Source organism: Apteryx mantelli, chromosome 8 (genome assembly GCF_036417845.1).
Source record: "Apteryx mantelli isolate bAptMan1 chromosome 8, bAptMan1.hap1, whole genome shotgun sequence".
NCBI classification, from domain to species: Eukaryota; Metazoa; Chordata; class Aves; order Apterygiformes; family Apterygidae; genus Apteryx; species Apteryx mantelli.
The window spans coordinates 7,278,830-7,297,471 of NC_089985.1; the positions used below are offsets into that span (position 1 = coordinate 7,278,830).

Below are 18,642 nucleotides of genomic sequence, written 5' to 3' on the forward strand. Positions count from 1 at the left end.
ATAATATTATATTCAACTCATGAAGGAAGATAGGTTTTAAGTCCTTTTTCTACCTGATTTGAAGAAGAAAGAGGTACAAGTTTACTGAGGAGTCATCTGATTTGCTTAGTCCTGAATTTCCCAGTTTAGTCTCCAGTGTGTTGATCATGACGGCTGCTATCACGCAAGTATATGATAAGACTTCGTTTTGGGTGAGACTAAAGGGGGAGATGGCAGAGGTCTGTAAAATCATGAATGGCAGGAAAAGGGTGAATGGGAATCAGCAGTTCTCTCGGGGCAAAACCTGGGGGCATCAGTTGAAACCAGCAGGTAACAGGAGACTGTACTTCACACAGCATATAGCTAAGCCTTGGGTGGAAATACTAACTTTAAGTGGGTGCAAGGGGAACTTGTAGAAGAAACGGTTCTTGACAGAAATTTAAAGTGGGCAAGTAAAAATATTCAGAAAGTGGTTTCCTGTATCAAAGATTTCAGTTAGGAGGGAAGTTACAAAATGTGGCTCTGTTCTTTATCACTCTACAGTATGCGAGGTGGTGCTTGCTGCATCTTTCTCCCATCTTCTATCCCAGCTGCCAAAGGCAGATCTCACTACGTGATTTTGTTCCTGGTCAGTAAAATGCCTCTGTAGGTGTCTAAATAGGCATTGATGATACCTAGATTGTGGGGAAGATATCCACATGTGGGACTTCACTAAAGCACCTACGTTCCTTCCTGCGAGACTGCAGGGTCCAAGGGAGCAAATGGTGCGTACGCAGCACGCTTCCCAGCACGGAGCTGGCGTGCTGCTGGGTGCGCTCTAGGAACGCTGAACTACTTCCATGTCCTGTAGTTCAGCTGTAGCAAAGCCATAAAATTGCATTACACTGAATTCAGCTAAGTTACATAGTTGAGTATTAAGCTGCAGAAACAACAAGATTAGATGGCTTAAATATGCAGTAATGTATCTTTTCACAAGATTTTGAATGAACTGTTTTGTGCTGCAGCTACTTTGGTGCCCTAAACTGGTTCTGTTTGATTCCTAAAGAATGTACTGTTACTAATTTATAAAAAGACCAAACAAAATCAGTATTTTATAGTTCTTTTAAAAAATGAGAAACTGGCAGTTTAGTATATGCTTTTTTCAGGCTATTTTTAATTTTGTCTGTAAAACTCTGAGATAACATGTCACACACAGGTGTGTGCGCATAAAGATTAAATTAAGATCCTTGCAAATGTATTGGCACCAGCTTCAACATGAACTTACTCTCCGAATGATTTTTCCTGTAGGAAATGGTAAGAATGAGCCAAGTCTCTTGTTTTGAAGTTGCATGTCATCAAGAACAGCTGAAGTCCCGGAATAAAGCTTAGATCTCATTTGTGTAGTGATTCTAGTATAGAGTTTATTTTCCTTTAGGTTACAACTTTCTAAATGTTCAAATCCAGATGTACCTCATGAATCCTCCTTCATGTACTACAATGTGTATAGCATTTTATGACTCTTACTTGGCGTTTTAAAACATTGTCATTGATCCCTTCTCGCTACAGCCCCCACTCCCCAAATGCAGTATTGCAAATGCCTTGAAGTACATCCATGTTTTCATATTGTGTGAGTTATCGACTCTTTGCTGACTCGGAAAGTCAAAATCATTCTATTCATCCTTCTGCCAAATATCTGCTATCATTCCAAATAGCTCTGCTTTGTCATATACTGCTATAAAATGAAGCTGGCTTTTCACGTTCTGGATAGACTGGTGTCCCACTGAATAAGAGCACTCAATGCAAAATATATAGGCCTGCTGTTCCTATTCAGTACTGTCCAATCTGCAATGACTCAAATTTTTCTGTATAACAATGTTTCTTTACAGTTTGGAATGTCTTTTGGTGCGTGATAAAGTTACAGTAGATGAAAGTGAATAAGGAATTATACTCCCTAAGTAGCATGGCTTTGTTTTTTGCTTTTTATTGGGACTTCACCTGTGCATATCCTTTTCTACCTCTTGCTTCTTTAATACATGTTTCAGTCTAGTTCCTTCCAGGTACATCTTAACTGCACACCCAGAGAACTCATGAGAGCTATAAAACTATGGCTTCTTTGGAGGAAGTCCGTTATAAGCTTACCGAATAGGGGGAAAAGAATGAATGTACCTTGACAAATTCCTTATTAAAAAAGGTCACATGATGGGATCATTGCTCCTATCATCTGATGATTTTGCAGCTGACACTATTTGTCTCCAAAATAAAATCCAAACTACAGCAGCTACTGTATTTCTAATCAGCATGATAATTCAACATCATCCCCATTTCCCCCAGGATCAATTAAGCAAAACATCAAAAAGCGTTGTGACTGTAATTAGCCAGTTATTCAGCATGTTTTTTATTATTAGCCTGCTCTGTAACCACCACCCTAATCACAACTATAATCATGGAGAAAATTAAGCTATAGCTACTGACTATATTTAATAAGCAATTCCAAAGCAAACTGGATTTAACCAGAACCTAGTTAGTAAATGCGTATGACCGCAGATAACTACAGATTTAAGGCAGTCTGAACTCCCCTTGTTTGAAACCATACCTATGAATTTGAAACTATATCTGTGAAGTAAAACACTGTGATCAACTCTCAGAATGACAATATAAAAATCAAGATTAATTTAAGAAAATCCCTTAGTAAATGTAGAACGCAAGATGAAAAGATTTTTTCTGCATATTAAATGGATGATTCCTATGTACATTAAACAATAGATAATATTATTAGCTGATGTATGTATTTGCTAATCTTAAAGCGGTGTCATTGATTACTGAATATTATCAGAGATGAGAAAGAGTACATCTGAGGCGCTTGAATGAATTTTTAGAAAAAATAAACTAACAGAATATCACAGGCTATAAGTTGTTTTGTCTTGTCTTCCAGGGTATGTATGTAGTTCAGAAATTATTCTCAAGTGACAAAGATGGAGTCCATCTTCATCCAATGAAGGTACTGGTATGACTGCTATTTCTATAATACCTGTACATCACAAACACTTCTACATGCTTATCTTAAATATGTAGAAAACTTAGGTGACTTGAGAGTCACAAACTGTACTGTGTGAATGTATACTGTACACATTCATAGTTGTGACTCAAGTATAACGAACTCATTTCAGAACTAGCTCATCAGCTTAAAGACTGGCCACTTCTCCAGTATTAGATTGGTTCTAATATTAACATTTAGAAACTTCAGCAGATGTATCAGAGCTTTGAGCAGAATCCTACTGAGTCCTAGGTACTGGTAGGTCCAAAACCATAGCTGAAATGTCGTAACCACTCCTACAAAAGTTAATGGGAGTTTTTTTCTCTGACTTCTTTAAGGCCAACAGAAGTGTCAATTTTCCCTTTTTTTCACACTTTCAGTCTATATAAAATTCAACTGAAGTATATAAAATTCAATTAAAACATATTCAGTGGATGTTATTTTAGAACAGGATTTCACTTTGTACATCTGGACAATAGAGATAGGCATGTAAATTATAAAATTGTATTTTAGGTCTTTTTTCAAGCAGAATTTCCACTCCCCAAGAGACTAGAGATACTACAGACTGAGCTTTTATGGGTACATTTTCCAGAGGAAAACCACACTGAAAATCAGTAATGTCTAGACAACTTAGCAGTTCCGCTGATGCGCGGTACACAAGGGGAGTGACACCACAGGCGCAGCATGGTCCGGCTGATGTTTTTGTGCTTCAGTAACTCAAGATTCTGAAAAAGAAAATGGGGAGTGGAGAGAGGCAACTCTCTCCATGCCAGCTAATAAGAAAGACCAGTTAATTTAAAATGTTCTTCCCTCTGCTCCATTAGTTTATTTGCCCTTGTACCAACATAGCCTGTGGCTGAATGACGTTTTCCATTTCATTTCTTGAATGTAAAGAAGCACCCATGGTACCTAAAGATCTGTGAGTAATTTTCACTAATGCTAATGTTTTAGAAAAAGATTTTTCCCATCTTGTTTACTAGGATGGAATCTACTTCAGTTTGTTCCTTTTGTTTTTGGCAAGAAAATAGGCTTGCAAAACACAAGAACAAGCTGACATCCAAATGTGTTTTTCTCGTGCTCAGATATATAGGTAAAAAAGAGAAACCTATACAAAGTCATGCAGTGATGTAAACTAGCGATCCAAGATCAGCATTTACTGGATCAAAGTCAGCCTTTGGTTACATCAGTAATTCCAGTGAAGTCAGTAGATTATATCTAAAATCAACTATATTTTTCAGAGCAAAAACTTGCTTTTTTATAGGAATGTGAGTGTAGGCTGACCTTACAGAATAACTATAGGGTTATTAACTTTCATTCCTTTTCAAGTGCACACATACGCAAAAAAAAACCCAAATCAAGAATTTTCTCTTTACAACATGTTTCTGTCCTGAAATGGATTGTAGGCTTCTGTTTTGAGAATATGCTGCTTCACTCTGGGCTAAATTTAGACACAAAAACCATTGCTAGGAAGGACATCCAGGTATTCCCACTAGAATTTACCACTCAGAGTTACCTATTATTTTGTTCTGTAAAAGTGAAAGTGTACTATTTATGGTAGAAATAATGCTTTATTTTTAGCAGGTGAGTCGATGTGGCATTTTGAAGCACCTACACTCTTGACCATGTTGTTCTAAAGAAACTTCTGTTACAGAGTTGTAGCTACTCTCATACTAGATGACTTTCATTAATTTTGAACAGGAATCTTTTATCAGAAACCACGTATATTCTTGTTTGTATATGCATAATTGTATGGTTGATACTGAGCTATGTTAACCAGCCAGTAGCAAATTATGTACAATTTTAATACTAATAAATATTGAACAAAGTCACAAAGGCTCACATGCGGCTGTACATTTCCCCTCAGACACTCATAAGCATTAACAAAAAATTAAATAGCAGACCTCATCTTTCAGCAAATGAAAAAATGCAAACTGAGGCAAATTGTCTGCTCCTCTCCGGGAATGTAATAACCAATGGCCTAACTTCTGTTCAGAAACCAATGCCTACTTTATAAGCGCTTCACAAGGAATACATTTGAAATTTCTATCACATCAGTATAAAAATGAGAATGAGCATAGATTTCTCAAAGCACTTCAGTCAGTTCTTAGTTCCTAGACTAGCATCTCCATCCATCCATGAAGCCTAAGATATAATAGCAAAGTGTTAATTATGGCTGAAATCCTTAAATATATTTCAGTATCTAGCTGTCACCAAAATAGTGATAAGCCTCATCCTCTAGCAAAAATCATGGTGTAGCAATACCTGAGGTGTAAATGTCATGAGACTATTCCATCATTTCTTACGGAAAGTTACTAAAAATAATGATACAAATGACTTCATATATAATCCAGTAGAACGCAGTATACTAACAGACCAATTCTCTAATGAAAATTGGGAGACTGTATTATCAGTGTAACGTGAGGTCAAACTAACTACACACCTTTACACCCTTGTGAAAAAACACATTCAAAATCATACCCTGATTCCATAGTAGAGACAGAAATCAAAAAGGATTTTAATCCACAAACTTGTTTTCACTGCAGGTAAAATCAAGATAAAGGATAAAGTGATCGTCTTCTGACTTGTGGTATTTAAAGTTCAGTTGTACTGAAGGTGCCCAAATTTGTCCATTGTTTCCATTATCATGCTAAGGATCTCTAAATATGCATGAAGTTAGGCCTTGAACAAAGTTCTGCATTTTCAATATTGTGAGAATTAAAATAAACTCTTAGGTCTGTTCAGCTTCCTTAAAAAACTACAAAATCCCTCAACACCCATTAATACCTTCAATTGAAAGAGACTGATTATTGTAACTTCTTAAAACTGTGTTAAGTTCTCTTAAAATAAGCTCTCTGTGCCACCCTTATGAAGAATTAAATTTTCCATTATTGCTAATATCCTACTGAAAAGCCTTGTCATGTCAACATAATATTTGTTGAAAGTAATGGGTCAAGTTTTTAACACCCTACATTCATCTAACCTGAACGTAAACTGTAATTAATTAGTGATAGTTCATTGGCATATGATCAAGGAGCTTTGAAAAATAGATTCGGGTAGCTGGTATGAACCGCAGTGTTTTCCTTTCTGGCAAAGGGCTGCTAGAAATGTTTTGGTAAGGGTGGTTGAGTGGTGTAGTGTAACCGTCTCCCACAACCATCGCTTTGTTATCCTTTCTATTCCCCACTGCCTTAAAACAGCAATTAGAAGTTTATTATAAATGTCCAGGAACCATAATAGGCAAAGATCAATTAGGAATCCATGCTGCTAAAAAGATATTTATTAAAATAACAACAACCTTTCAAATAATAGTTCAAACTTCATTACTCGAATACATTCTTGAACTTCTATTTTCTGCCTCACTTCACTGTAATTGCAAAATGTAATAGTGACAATAAATGTTTCAGACTAAAGTACATAAAATACATAAAGCTTTTACATTACAGTGTCAGTGGTTGGGATTTTGTAAGCAGATTCTAACCAGTTTTATTTGCTTATTTGCCCGCACAGTTCTAAAGTTCAGTTCTAGTGTAAAATGGCAAAAATCTGCCATTTAGCTAAGTTTAACTGGAACTGATTTGTGCTTGGCATGTTGACATGGATATACAAAATGGCACTTTGCTCTGTATATGCATACTTTTATGAACAGATGGCACCAGTCAGAATCTGGCAGCAACCTGAATAGGTAAATGCGGAATAAGGACTGGCTATTATATGACAGCTCTCAAAAAGGATATGAATACCTAAAGGGATGCCACAAGTTTGGGACGACGGTCTGCTGAAGTGCTGAAAACTACTGTGATCTAACAGGATACAAAGCTTATCCTCCAAAATTACACTAGCCACTATCAAGTAGTATCAATAACATTATCTCCCACCAGAATAGAACTGTCCTTCAAAATAATGTTGTCTTCTGGCTTTTATGAAAGTCAGGACTTAGACAGCTGACCAGTGACATTTGTTACAACACAGGGAGTAAGGCAGAGACAGGCAGAGGGAGGCCTGAATGTTAGAAAAAGGTCTGTAAATACAGGTGCACGAACAAAATTACCCCCTCAGTAAAAAGACTCAGAAATGAGTCATTCTTCCTAAGTTTTAATTCTTCATTTTCCAGGAAGGTGAAGGCCTTCCTCAGCATGCTAGTTTTGGCCTATTTAGGAGGTACATCTGGGACTCTATTTACAATACCTGAAAAACAACATTGCTCAGTATATCAATCTGAGCAGTAATACTTTTTTTCTTGCTGCCTGGAGATGGGCCTATTTCGATAAAGTATATGTGTGAGAGAATCATTCTGTTACCACAAATAATTTAAAACATAAATGAGATTAAGGTTTTGATGCTTATTTTATTGAAGAAATGTCTTGTTGAAATATGTCTTGAAGTTTTAAAGGAAAAAAAATCAATGTATTTTATGCTAAATGATGGGGAAAGAGGCGCTTGTTTCTCTTGCTCAGTCTCCGCTTACGCCTTCTTTCTTCCCCTTTGGGGAAAACAATAAGAGATGGAAGAAGAACTAAACACACCAAAAAAGATTATGTCATTGAAAAGAAGTTTATTTTGTTTAATAAAAACAAGTAAAACTGCTGTTTAAGCTAATCATTAAAAGAAGCAGGCAATACTTCTAAACGCTTTTAACGTTTGAAAATGCACAGCTGTTCAAAACATTATCCTTAATGTAAAGTTGTTAAAACACTCCTCTGCAAGGGCTTCTTATAAAACGCTAATGGAAGCACCACCAGAGCTCTGAGCCCCCCATAAGTCATACAGCGGGGCAGGCCTGACGTGGTACTTACTTCCACAACAGTTAGAGGTGCGAAAGCCCTAAGAGGTTTTTCAACTGACACCTGTATCTCAAAAACAAGAATAAATATGAATGCTACTGTCAACAGATAAAACTTGCAGGTTTTATGCCCCATGCCCCATGTACGGTAATGTCAACTAACTGCTTTGCAGCAACCTTCCACAAAGTTTCTAAGGGAAGCTTTCATCATCAAATGAGCGGATTTTTACGACGGTAATTTGCCCTCATCTTTCTGTCAGTGGTCCCACAAGGCCAGCTTGCCCCGATGGTCTTACCATCAAGAATATTGAGCTTTTTCTAGAATATATGGAAGCAAATGGAAAATGCTGCTTTATTCTTGGAGTAAATAAGAATGCTTTTATTGCTTGTAAAGTGCATTAGCACAGGGCCACAAATGATACTGATGCATCAACTGATCAGTAATGTGCGTAGGCGTCCTCACCGCTGTTGATTTTCGTTCTTTATTACAGTATTTCCCTTGGTCCCCAACAAAAAAGGAAAGGATGCTGAATTTCAGTCTAGTAGCAGTGTTACAAAATGACTAAATTAGGAAGCATTTGTGGGCAACTTACTTCAATATAGATTGTTGTGACAAATAAATACTACTTAGAAAATACAGTTTGAAAATGTGAAACTATTTATGTAAGTATAAAGATGTCTAATGGATTTGGCTTAAACAAGTTTTATACTTCAAATCCTTTTCTTTTCACGCTCAACAATTTTATCTCTGATCTTTAAAACCCTCTGTATTTCTGTTGCTGGGTCTGTACCTTAGAGAGAAAACATGCTAATCATTTTGCTCCTGCTTCCTAGTGTTCTGAACCTATTTCCCTCCGACAGTTCCATGCATGATTATAATTTGAGGATAAGAGAAACAATTTAAATCTTCAATTATGAAAGCGTTTCTTTGTTAATTCCCTCCTGGCTAAATGACTTCCTCTCACACTAGGAAGTTAAACATCTGACAGCATGACTGAGCTTCAGCAACTTCAGTTTCCATTCACAAAAGGCTGCTTCTCTAGCTACTTTTCACAGTCTTGATTGAATTTACGCTGATTTGCTCCCTCTTTTCTTTATAAATGGTTCCCTGAGAGAGCCAGTCTAAAGCCAATATTTGCATCTAAGCTGGGTGTTTGATTCTCTGCTCGAGTTTATGCTATGTTATGTGTATTTCGATAATTGGCTGGATGAGGAACATAAACTTTCTGGGGGGCTGTTTCTTTGGGCAGCATCTGGCTAGTTCAGCTGGGAAGACAGGTCAGAAGTTTATAACGCAGTGCTCCTGGAAGCGTTAGTAATGGTTACGTGTTGTGAAACAGCATTGGAAAACAGCTCAAAATTGTCATATTAATATTACAATATTACAATGAGAAATTCAGAAGGTAGAATAGAGGTTGGAGTAAATGAAACACAGTATAATTATTTTACCTTTAAGTATATAAAATGTGCCCTCCTTACAGTGTTGTAGTTCAAATATAAGGGGAAAAGTGTAGGGAGTTGACTATGTTCCGGGGAGGCATAGTTGGTTTTTTTCTTTCTAAGGTTATATGCAAACTAGCCATAAGAGGGAATAGGGAACAAGGACATTCAAATATATATACTAAAGTTACCATTTGCAATGTGAAAGACCTGTATGCACAGAAGAGACGTTTAAATATATTTTAAAAATGCTTGCCATTTATTTCATAAACTCATTACTTCTCAAAAATAAGCTGGCAACTGTGAATAAAAAACATATTTATATAGTGAGCTTTCTGATTTTCCTCACCCTTCTGTATCATGCCAGTCAATATATATTTTATTTTTAGAAAAGCTGGGACAGAAGTAGCATCTTACTGTTAATAAAAAATAAATAATTAACTGCAGCACTTCAACACATGGATGATTCATGAAATAAAAACAACCATCATTTATCTACTCATCTATATTTCAATGTCATGAGTGGATACTAATGTATGACTTGCAATAAATATAAAGTTAATATGCTTTCTGCTAAGAATATGTAACTTTGATTTAAGGTAATTTGTTTAAGAGCCTAATGAGGTTGACATTTGAAGCAAGTTCCTGCCTTTATTATTACTTCTGGCTTTACTGAGATGAAATAAAATTGTTGCAGGTGACTCAGAAAATGCGTTGACCTGTCAGGGCAGAAGAGACACTCTGAAATGACCATGCAGCATGATGTTATTTTTTGAGCTTTATTGGATATGGTAGCAAGTTTTCCGATACTACCTGATTTGGGCCAAGGACAAGACAATAGGGAGGGAAGACTGGAGAGTGCGGCGGCTGGGCTGACATGGCGTGAGACCCCCATGCATGGAGGATCAGCCACAGGGGAGGCACGAGGGAGGGGAGAGCCGTCACGGATGGGGCAGGTTGGCCTAGCAGAGAGGGGAGCAGCGGTAGGGAGCTCGGCATGGGCACCGTGTCCCTGCAGGGAGAAGGCACAGTGGCAGTGGAGAGTAGAATACGCTGGAAGAAGATTGTAGAAAGCAACTGGGAACCAGCTTTAATTTCAACAGCTGGTGAAACCACAGCAGATTAGAGTGCCTCTGACAGAGGCTGGACAGTAGGTAACTTCTGCTGACCTGTAGTAGAATATCAATGGAGAAAATAGACATTAAACTAGTCAGTATTGCTTCCTGACACTTAATTTTACTCTCTTAAAATGCAGCTCAGCATATTTATTGGAGCAGAGGGGGAAGATACTTGTCTTCATGTCTCCTGCTTCTCTTGGGCATCATAGTGGGGAAGTAAATGAATGTCTGCATCTTACCAGTAGGAAATAGCTAGCTATTCTTGGCACTAATGAACATCGATCCTATTTGTAGTAATTAAGATAAACCATTGCCCATGGATTTACATGCCTTGTTATTATCTCTAGATTTCAAGATTGCTGATATTGAAAAGGAGCGGGAACCAGTGGAAAGTATATTGTCAGGGGATGCAGATGGGATGGCTTTATGGCAGCGGCAGGCAGCAGGAGCTGTAGTTGTAGCTTGGCAAGTAAGTACTGAAGTGTTCAGCCTAGAAGAGAACATAATGGAGCTTAAGCATTACCCCATCATCTCCCTAAAGCCACCCAATGTCTTGCTTTAGAAAATGAGATAGTGGTGGGTGGGTATCCAGCATTACAGGTCTGAATTGTCAAAATCTAGGTTCAGCTGAACAAATATAAATTCTTCCATATATCAGAAATTGTAAGGGCAGGCCTTGAACAAAAACAGGGAAGAAGATACTGGGCAATACAAGTAAAAGAAAAACCTAGAAGATGAAAGGGGACATGTGAGTAAACCTTTTTTTCCTGCAATAAGAGGATACAAAACTATGACTAAAGGGTTTTGTTACTTGTGGCTGAGGTATTATGCTTTCATTTTTTGTTTTATTTTGTTTAAGAGGCCTTTCATTTATATAAGTGAAATCAGTGAACATGCTAGGTAGGGTAAACTGTTGAAATAACAGAGTCTACAGGCAAGGTCTGTGCTAGTAGAAGATGACAGAAGGCAGCTGAGGAAGTGCTGAGGGGGAGTAGGATCTAGAGCAAGCAGATTCAGGGTTTATATGAGGAACAGGATTGGGGCAGGGAAGTAAGACATGCATAACATTTCTCTTGAAAACAGAGCATCAGAGATACTCTGCTTTCTACACTGGCTCTGCGCTATGCTAATGTTAAGAGCCATCATATACAGTGTGATTTCTTGTGTAGCTGTTTCTTGATTTGATTCATGACTACAAACTTTAAAGTTCATGAGGTTTGAGATAAGGAGGTCTTTTTGCTCATATCTGTCTCTTCTCATCTTAGAGAGTCCTACTCAAAGGGAAACATCACAGATAGTAGTCTAAACTGTTTATTCGGGCTGCTCTTACTTTTTTTCTCACGGACATCATAACTATCTATAACAGGCTGTGCAAATAATGCCCATCTCAAATCAGCACATGGCCCATAATCAAATAAGTGTTTTTTCTCTCCTAAAGATGTTGTGGTTCCAGTTTAGTCTGATTTCAAAGTTTGGTCTACCTACACTTCTTGGATTTGTTTTTTACCTAAATAGTGTCAAGGTCAGTAGTTTGCACGAAATCCCACATTTGAAAGAGGGAAGATGTAAAACAAAGCTAACTGTAAAGCTTCAGAGTCACCTATTGCAATGAAAGATAATCAGGGAAAACTTCTCTTGAAATACCTCAGGTTTTAAACATTTTTCTATCTGTACTAAAATCAGAACAGTGATTTCACTTGACTGAAGTACATTGGGAAGGTCTTGGCTATAAAAAGCATTTTGATCCATCTCAAGAAGATAACTGCTGAGATGAATGAATTAAAGAGATGTGTGCTGAAAGCAAACAAAATTGCAAAATAAATAAATCTTTTGTCAGAGTTTACAAGCTCAGAGCCGCATTAAGTTTTGTCTACAATTTGCCCCAATGCTTAAATACCTGTATGATGACATATTGAGGTTAGAGTTCCCAGTGAAGCAGTGTTGTGTATCTGACGGCATTTATATTGATTTTAGCACCAGATAGCTGCAATGTGACAACTGATGGATTGTAGGGAACACACTTCGTTAACTCTGTATGCCTGTCTCTTGCTACTAGCCTTTTTAATCTGCTAACTTTTTAACACCCCACTCAATAATTTCTCTCAAGAGCATGTGTGTCTGGCTTGTACTTTAATGGTCTTTCAGAATGAGGAAATCAATAATATTAATTACTCATGGAGTAGGACCTAAATAACCTGGCTATAAATATACATACATTTTTTAAATAGTATATTTAAACAAATGGTATCACATAGAGTAGGAGTCTATGCATATTTTTTATATTGATGATTATTCTTCCTCTTTATATAGCTCTTCTGAAAATGTCATTACTTTCTTCACTATTTCAGTAATATAATTCATTGTAGTTTGCTTGAGGAGAAGTAAAAAAGCAAACTACCACAGCAAAGAACAGTTTACATTTAAGATCCCAAAATTACATTCTGCACTTAACTGCATTTTGTCAGGTCGGTCATAACCAAACAACACAATGAGCATTAGAGATGGCAAATTAATAATCCAGTTATTTGGCAACATGATCGCATGCATTGCCATCACCTTGGGGAAAACTTCAAAATAGAGGCACCTGGTGTTGAAAGAGACCTGTTATGTTCTATTTCTGGTTTATGTTTTTGCTGTTTGAAGCACATGCATTGAAATGTCTCAAACAGTGAGATCCAACATTATCTGATGACTACTGAACTGTTAAATTGATCAGAGCACTGAGATATGTATATATTTTTAAATCGACCTACTGGCAAATTTCCTTTGCCTTAATGCTTTCCCATTACCCTTAATTAAATCCTTTTCTCATCCATTGCCTCCCAAATTACATCACTAACACCTTTCCTTCCCATCTTGGTAGCGCCTCCAAAATTTACGCAAATTAATAGCTCCTCAAGGTTTTAAACACTTTGGGCAAAATTCACCTCACGTAATTTCATTGGGAACAGATGGAGCTGCACCAGGAATGAATTTGGCTGCTAGGAATTACTGAGCAACCTGAGGACTAAACTACTTATGCATTCGTGTTTTGCAGGTCTGATTTCTCCAGCGATGTCAAGAAAGATAAAGAAGCAAAAACAAAACGCTAAAGAAGTTACGATCTCTGCGAGGCTGCTCTGCTCTCCCCTCGGTTCACCCATTCACAACTCTCAGTGACAGTGATGAGAGGGCTGCCATGGATCAGAGGTAGTCATAACCCTGGGTGTGATGGTTGCTTGAAATGTCTATTTATCTAAATATATTTAGAGCTGTTTCCCTATAGACATTTTTATTACCTGGTATTTATGTAGAAATTGAATTACTACTGCCTTATATTAGTTTTATGCCTTTGTAATGACATTAAAAGCAATACTTACTCAACATCAAACTAGAATAAAGTGATGGTGAACCAGGCCCAATCCACTTTACTGTAATCATGCTCTTTAAAAAGGTGCAAGTGTTTGAGTATGAAAAAAACAAGCGCTCACAAAAACTAGTAGCTTCCTCTAAAATATTACCCTTTTTTCACAGTATCTTAAAACAGATTGGTTTGGAAACAAAAAACAATCTTAATGAAAGCTTTACTTTGACAATAAAATATATGTATAACATAATTGCTGGAACAAAGCTGAATGACAAAGAAGCAATATCCCTGATTAATTTTGAAACATTTAAAACAATCAATTGAAAACCTTTTAAATAACACCTTCTGATGAAACGCAGCACTTTACAACAGCAAAATAACCTGTGGATATATTTTTTTTTAACTGGAAAAACTGGAAATGTTCTGGGTAAATGGAAATGTTCTGGGTAAACCACAAACAAATTGCTTTGAGATTTCTTGTTTGAATACATTTTGGAAATATAGAATGACATTAGTTATCAGAAAGAATTCCGTATCTCACTGTTTAGGCCAAGAGAAGTGGGAAAAGTGTGACAGCTGGCTTTGTGGGCACTCGAGCACATTTCCTTCCAGAAGGCTGTCAGGCAAAACTAACTTCCTTGTTATAATTAAATTACATGATGTATATTATTCAAGAGTCATCTCTACTGGTTCTTAAACATAATGAATTGTTTTGAGGGCCAAAATGCTGTCATTTTACAAAATTACATGTTTTCTACTTTGTGCTTTACTGTTATTTAAAAAATTAATCATAGGAAGGACTCTAGTCTCACTCTGTCACACAAAAAAACTGTCCTTTAAGCAAATAGCTTGCTAGGATTGATTTATAAATATTATATAGTATAACATAATGACATGTAACAAAATTTCATTACAGTGTAAGGTTAATTTGAATTCTGATTTGTTCTCCCTGGTAGGCAATGGGAGATATTTGCCTTCGGTAGCTGCTGTGCTATTTTATGCCGGTATTAGAGTGAACTGTAGCATTCTGCAAATGCAAAAATTGACTTTCTTAAAGACAGAATGCTGAAGTGCTCTACTAGGTTTTAAAGAGAAAGCGTGTGTTGTTTGAATGTAATTGATTCAGTATATGCTCAATTCCGACTACTTCACAACAGGTAGGAAAAGGTTGTAGTGCGAAATAGAGGGATTGAGGAAAAGTAATATGAAGCAGGAACAGTATCCTGTATTTGGCAAATTATTTCACTGTGTGCAGGATCCTTAAGAGCCTCACAGCAGTGGATGAGTAGGTGGTTGTAAGAAATCTGCATGAACTGCTCCTAAAAACTGTCTGAGGTGGGCAAAGAGAGGAAGAGAGGTTTTTGGCTTTGTCCTGTCCAGCTGCTCTAATGCAGATGGGAAAGATCGAGACCCAGATTGCTTCCCATATATCAGTGCCTGCAGTCCTGCCCTGCTCCATGAACATTGCTCCTGGGTGCTGCTCTCCTGTCTGGAATAAAATGGAAGGGAAAAATACAGCCTTTGTGCTAACAGAGTTTGCTCTTACCTTTTCCTGTTTTTAACTGTCTTATGTATATGAAAATGATAACCGGTGAGCAGCTAGCAAACATTTTTATACTTAGATCTAATTACTTTTCAGTTTTGTCATTCCAGCCATAACTGCAACTTAAGCAGATGTTGTGATAAAGTATTTGATGATAATACACAGCCACAAGCAGTTGGGGTATATTTTGTTCTTTGAAAAATGATTTTAGGTCGATCATAGAATGATGCATGAAATCTGATTCAGAAAAGTAATTAAGACTTTAGAGGGGAAAAAAAAGAAAAGGACTCAGCTCTGACTGAAAATGGTGGATTTTTGGACAAAGCTCCAAAATACCAAAACACTGCTTTTCACTACTTACCAGAAATAATGCTGTTTATATATCCCAACTCTCATGTTTCAGCAGGAAAACTTTCAGTAGAGGAGCTGGAAATCAAAGAGAATTTGAATCAGTGAAATACTACAATTCATTCAGAACTGATCAGTTATTTGGGAGGTTTTCCAGCATTGTGAAATCCTCCCCAAGCTGATGTACAGTAGATTGAGAGTCTTTGTATTACCACATTTCCACTATCATTTAAAAAAAAAACAAAAAATACCTTTTAAGTAGGTTGTAGTATCAGACCGTTCCTAAGTAGGGATGCTCAAACTCAAACTGGGATAATTTCTGCAGGCCTGATATGACATGACAGCCTGCACATCTCTCCCGTTCTTGAAAATAAGTCATCATCTAACTCACAACTTCAGAAGTTCACAGAGAATCAGAAGTAGGTTCAGAGAGCTGCTGGCATAAAGGAGCAGGGATCAGGAGAGGAGGGTTTGCCAAGAGATAAGGGACGCTGGAAGAGACATCCCCATGGATTCCCTTCTCCTTCTTATAATCTCTGCTGCTCCTGAACTGCAGGTCTTTTTCAGATAACTTACAGTTATAAATGTGAAAGCAAAGTAATAATGATTTCAGTCGGCTGCCAAGATAACAACAAAGTGCAGGTTCTTACAGCCTAGGGAACAGTGTGAAGTAGTTAAAATGATAGAGGTCAGATGGAAAGAGATCCTGGTTGTTTTCTTTTTACAAGATTAGTATGTGGGAATATGTAAGATATATAAAGAGGCATATTTCATTGGAGACTGAACTACTGAAAGGACTCTATCATCAAAAACTGCACAGATTTTAGTCAAGAAATTACAATCCAGATTCTCTGCTACATTCTAAAACGAGATGTAACAAATACCTACTCAGTGGAGCTCAGTGGACTTCCACGATCATAAAATTGGTGCTACAAAGTGGAAGCAGGCCCTGAAAAACTGGATCATGAATGTAATAAAAGTGGCAAGAACTTGGAGATCTGAAAACAAGATTCAGTTCTTTTCCTCTTCAATATTTCATTTTCCCTAAAACTGTTTACAGAATAATCCAAGCTTTACGTTTCGTTGCCACTATGGTTTAAAGATTTTGCAAGATGAGATTGAGTCCCTGCCTGCATTGAAAGAGACAGCTCTCAAAACACTGCAACACATCACGCGGGGAGGTGAAAGCCGAGACAAAATGTGAGGTCTGAAAGACAACCTCTGCCACTGGCAAATTTATTTTTTTTCTTTAGAAAGTACTAACCTTTCTAAATGTGAAATATATGAGGACTTCATGCCCTTAACAAATGAACAAGTATGAGAGAGAGAAATGAAAACCAGGCCTGGGGGAAAGTTTGATCCCTGGTTCTTAATAGATACACAGAATGCAGTGCCAGTATAATCAGACTGAGTCTGTTGGAGAAGAGAGATGTGTGGCACACCAATTACCGACAGCAGGGAAAATTGAAAGAAATTACATTCAGGGGAGTGTGAAATGTGAAAGTCAAGGAAATAAATTTGATGTTGTATGACCTCTAGTGTAATATGTGGAGAACTAATACATTTAACCTAGTTGTAATCATGTCATAGCTGGACTGCATTAGGAACTTTTTCATTTAAATTTTCCTCTCTATGTCTCTGTGCTCAACTTTTTAAAATGGAAAATAACATAGCAACACAGACAGCTCTAGAGTTTGGTCTAGAAAGGGGAGCTATGCAAAGTTTGGAGCTCGGAATTTGCTAATCATACATGGCTCACATCTGATAACATTGAATATTATTATCCCTGGAGATTTCCTTGAAGAAGAAAAGAAAGACGATATGGGTACTATGAACTATATTGTGCATTGGGTTGACTGGTAGACTAAAGTATTTACAGAGTAAAAATGATCTGTGTAGAAATACCTGGTATCAGAAGAAGGGAAGGTGTGGTTTAAATTACTTGAAGATGTGATTGGGAAGCCTTAAGTTTAGTGATGCTTCTTGAAAGCAAGCGTGGATTTTGGTTGTCATCTGTTTTAACAGTGGCAATGAAAAGGGTAAAAGCTCTGATTAGGGAGAAGCAAAAGACTGTGGGAAGCATCTGATGACAAGATCGCACTGAAGCTTTTTGTGTCTGCCTGATACCCGATTTAAATATTTCAAGATAGTTGATGTCTATTACTTCTTGTCCTAACCACCATGGACTTGGAGAAGAGAATAGTGTCTTCCCCTTTGCAACAGCCTTTTATGTCTTCTTGTCTTTAGGATAAACAATTGCAATTCTTTTACTGTTTCCTCATGGTTCCTGCAAATCATTCTGCTTGTGCACCAGTTGATCCATATTCTTAATGTGGTTAAGATGTTGGAAGAAGAGCTTTTGGGAGATGTGAAATGTCATTTCTTAAATTCCCTTTGCCAGTTCACTTCAAGTAGAATTGTGGCTAATCCGACTGCCTGAAAAAAACATCATAAGGACATTAATTTGTAAAGATACCTGTTAGAGGTGCATTTCAGAGGAACAAAGGAAAGAGTTAATAAAAGATGCTCTATCCTGTGATGCTGTGACAATGTACAAGAATATTTCTTTTGTCGACAGGTATCTCCAACACAAACAGAAACACAGGATTTCTGCAGGACCAGTGTGAAGGTCAGCGTGGCAGCCCAGCTGCCTGAGAACTTAGCTGAGTGTTGCAAATTAGCTTAGTTTAATAGATTGGATATAACCATTTGAAAATCTTTGCTATGTTAATGCTGGTTGTTAGTTGTTATGGTTATGTCTGGCTCAAGAATGAAATTTTAGGGACCCGTACCTCTCAGAAAGGCCAGCACGACTGATTGTTACGCACCACAGTACTGATTAATTAGAGCACAAACACTAAGTGAACCAGACCTCACTGAAAGTCCTTCTTGGCTCTGAGTTCTGAGATCTAATGCCCCATTGTATTTAACTAAACTTTGCTCGATTATGTTTAAAACAGGTGAAAAAAACAATGTTTTAAGTCCACTTAATTCTTCCTTCAGAATGGTATCTTTTCTGACTTAGGAAATACAATTTTATTAAGCACATTCTGTATAATTCTAAAAGAAATGGTA

General features: G+C 37.2%; 1 long non-coding RNA gene across 1 annotated transcript in view; it reads left to right on the top strand.

Moving 5' to 3' along the window:
- LOC106487409 (uncharacterized) overlaps positions 1–18,642 on the top strand; it is a 47,113-nt gene that overhangs the window by 19,351 nt on the left and 9,120 nt on the right. The window contains exons 3-4 of the long non-coding RNA XR_010884781.1: positions 2,891–2,956; positions 13,368–13,519. This is a non-coding gene — a long non-coding RNA (uncharacterized lncRNA). The remainder of the gene's footprint in view (positions 1–2,890; positions 2,957–13,367; positions 13,520–18,642) is intronic.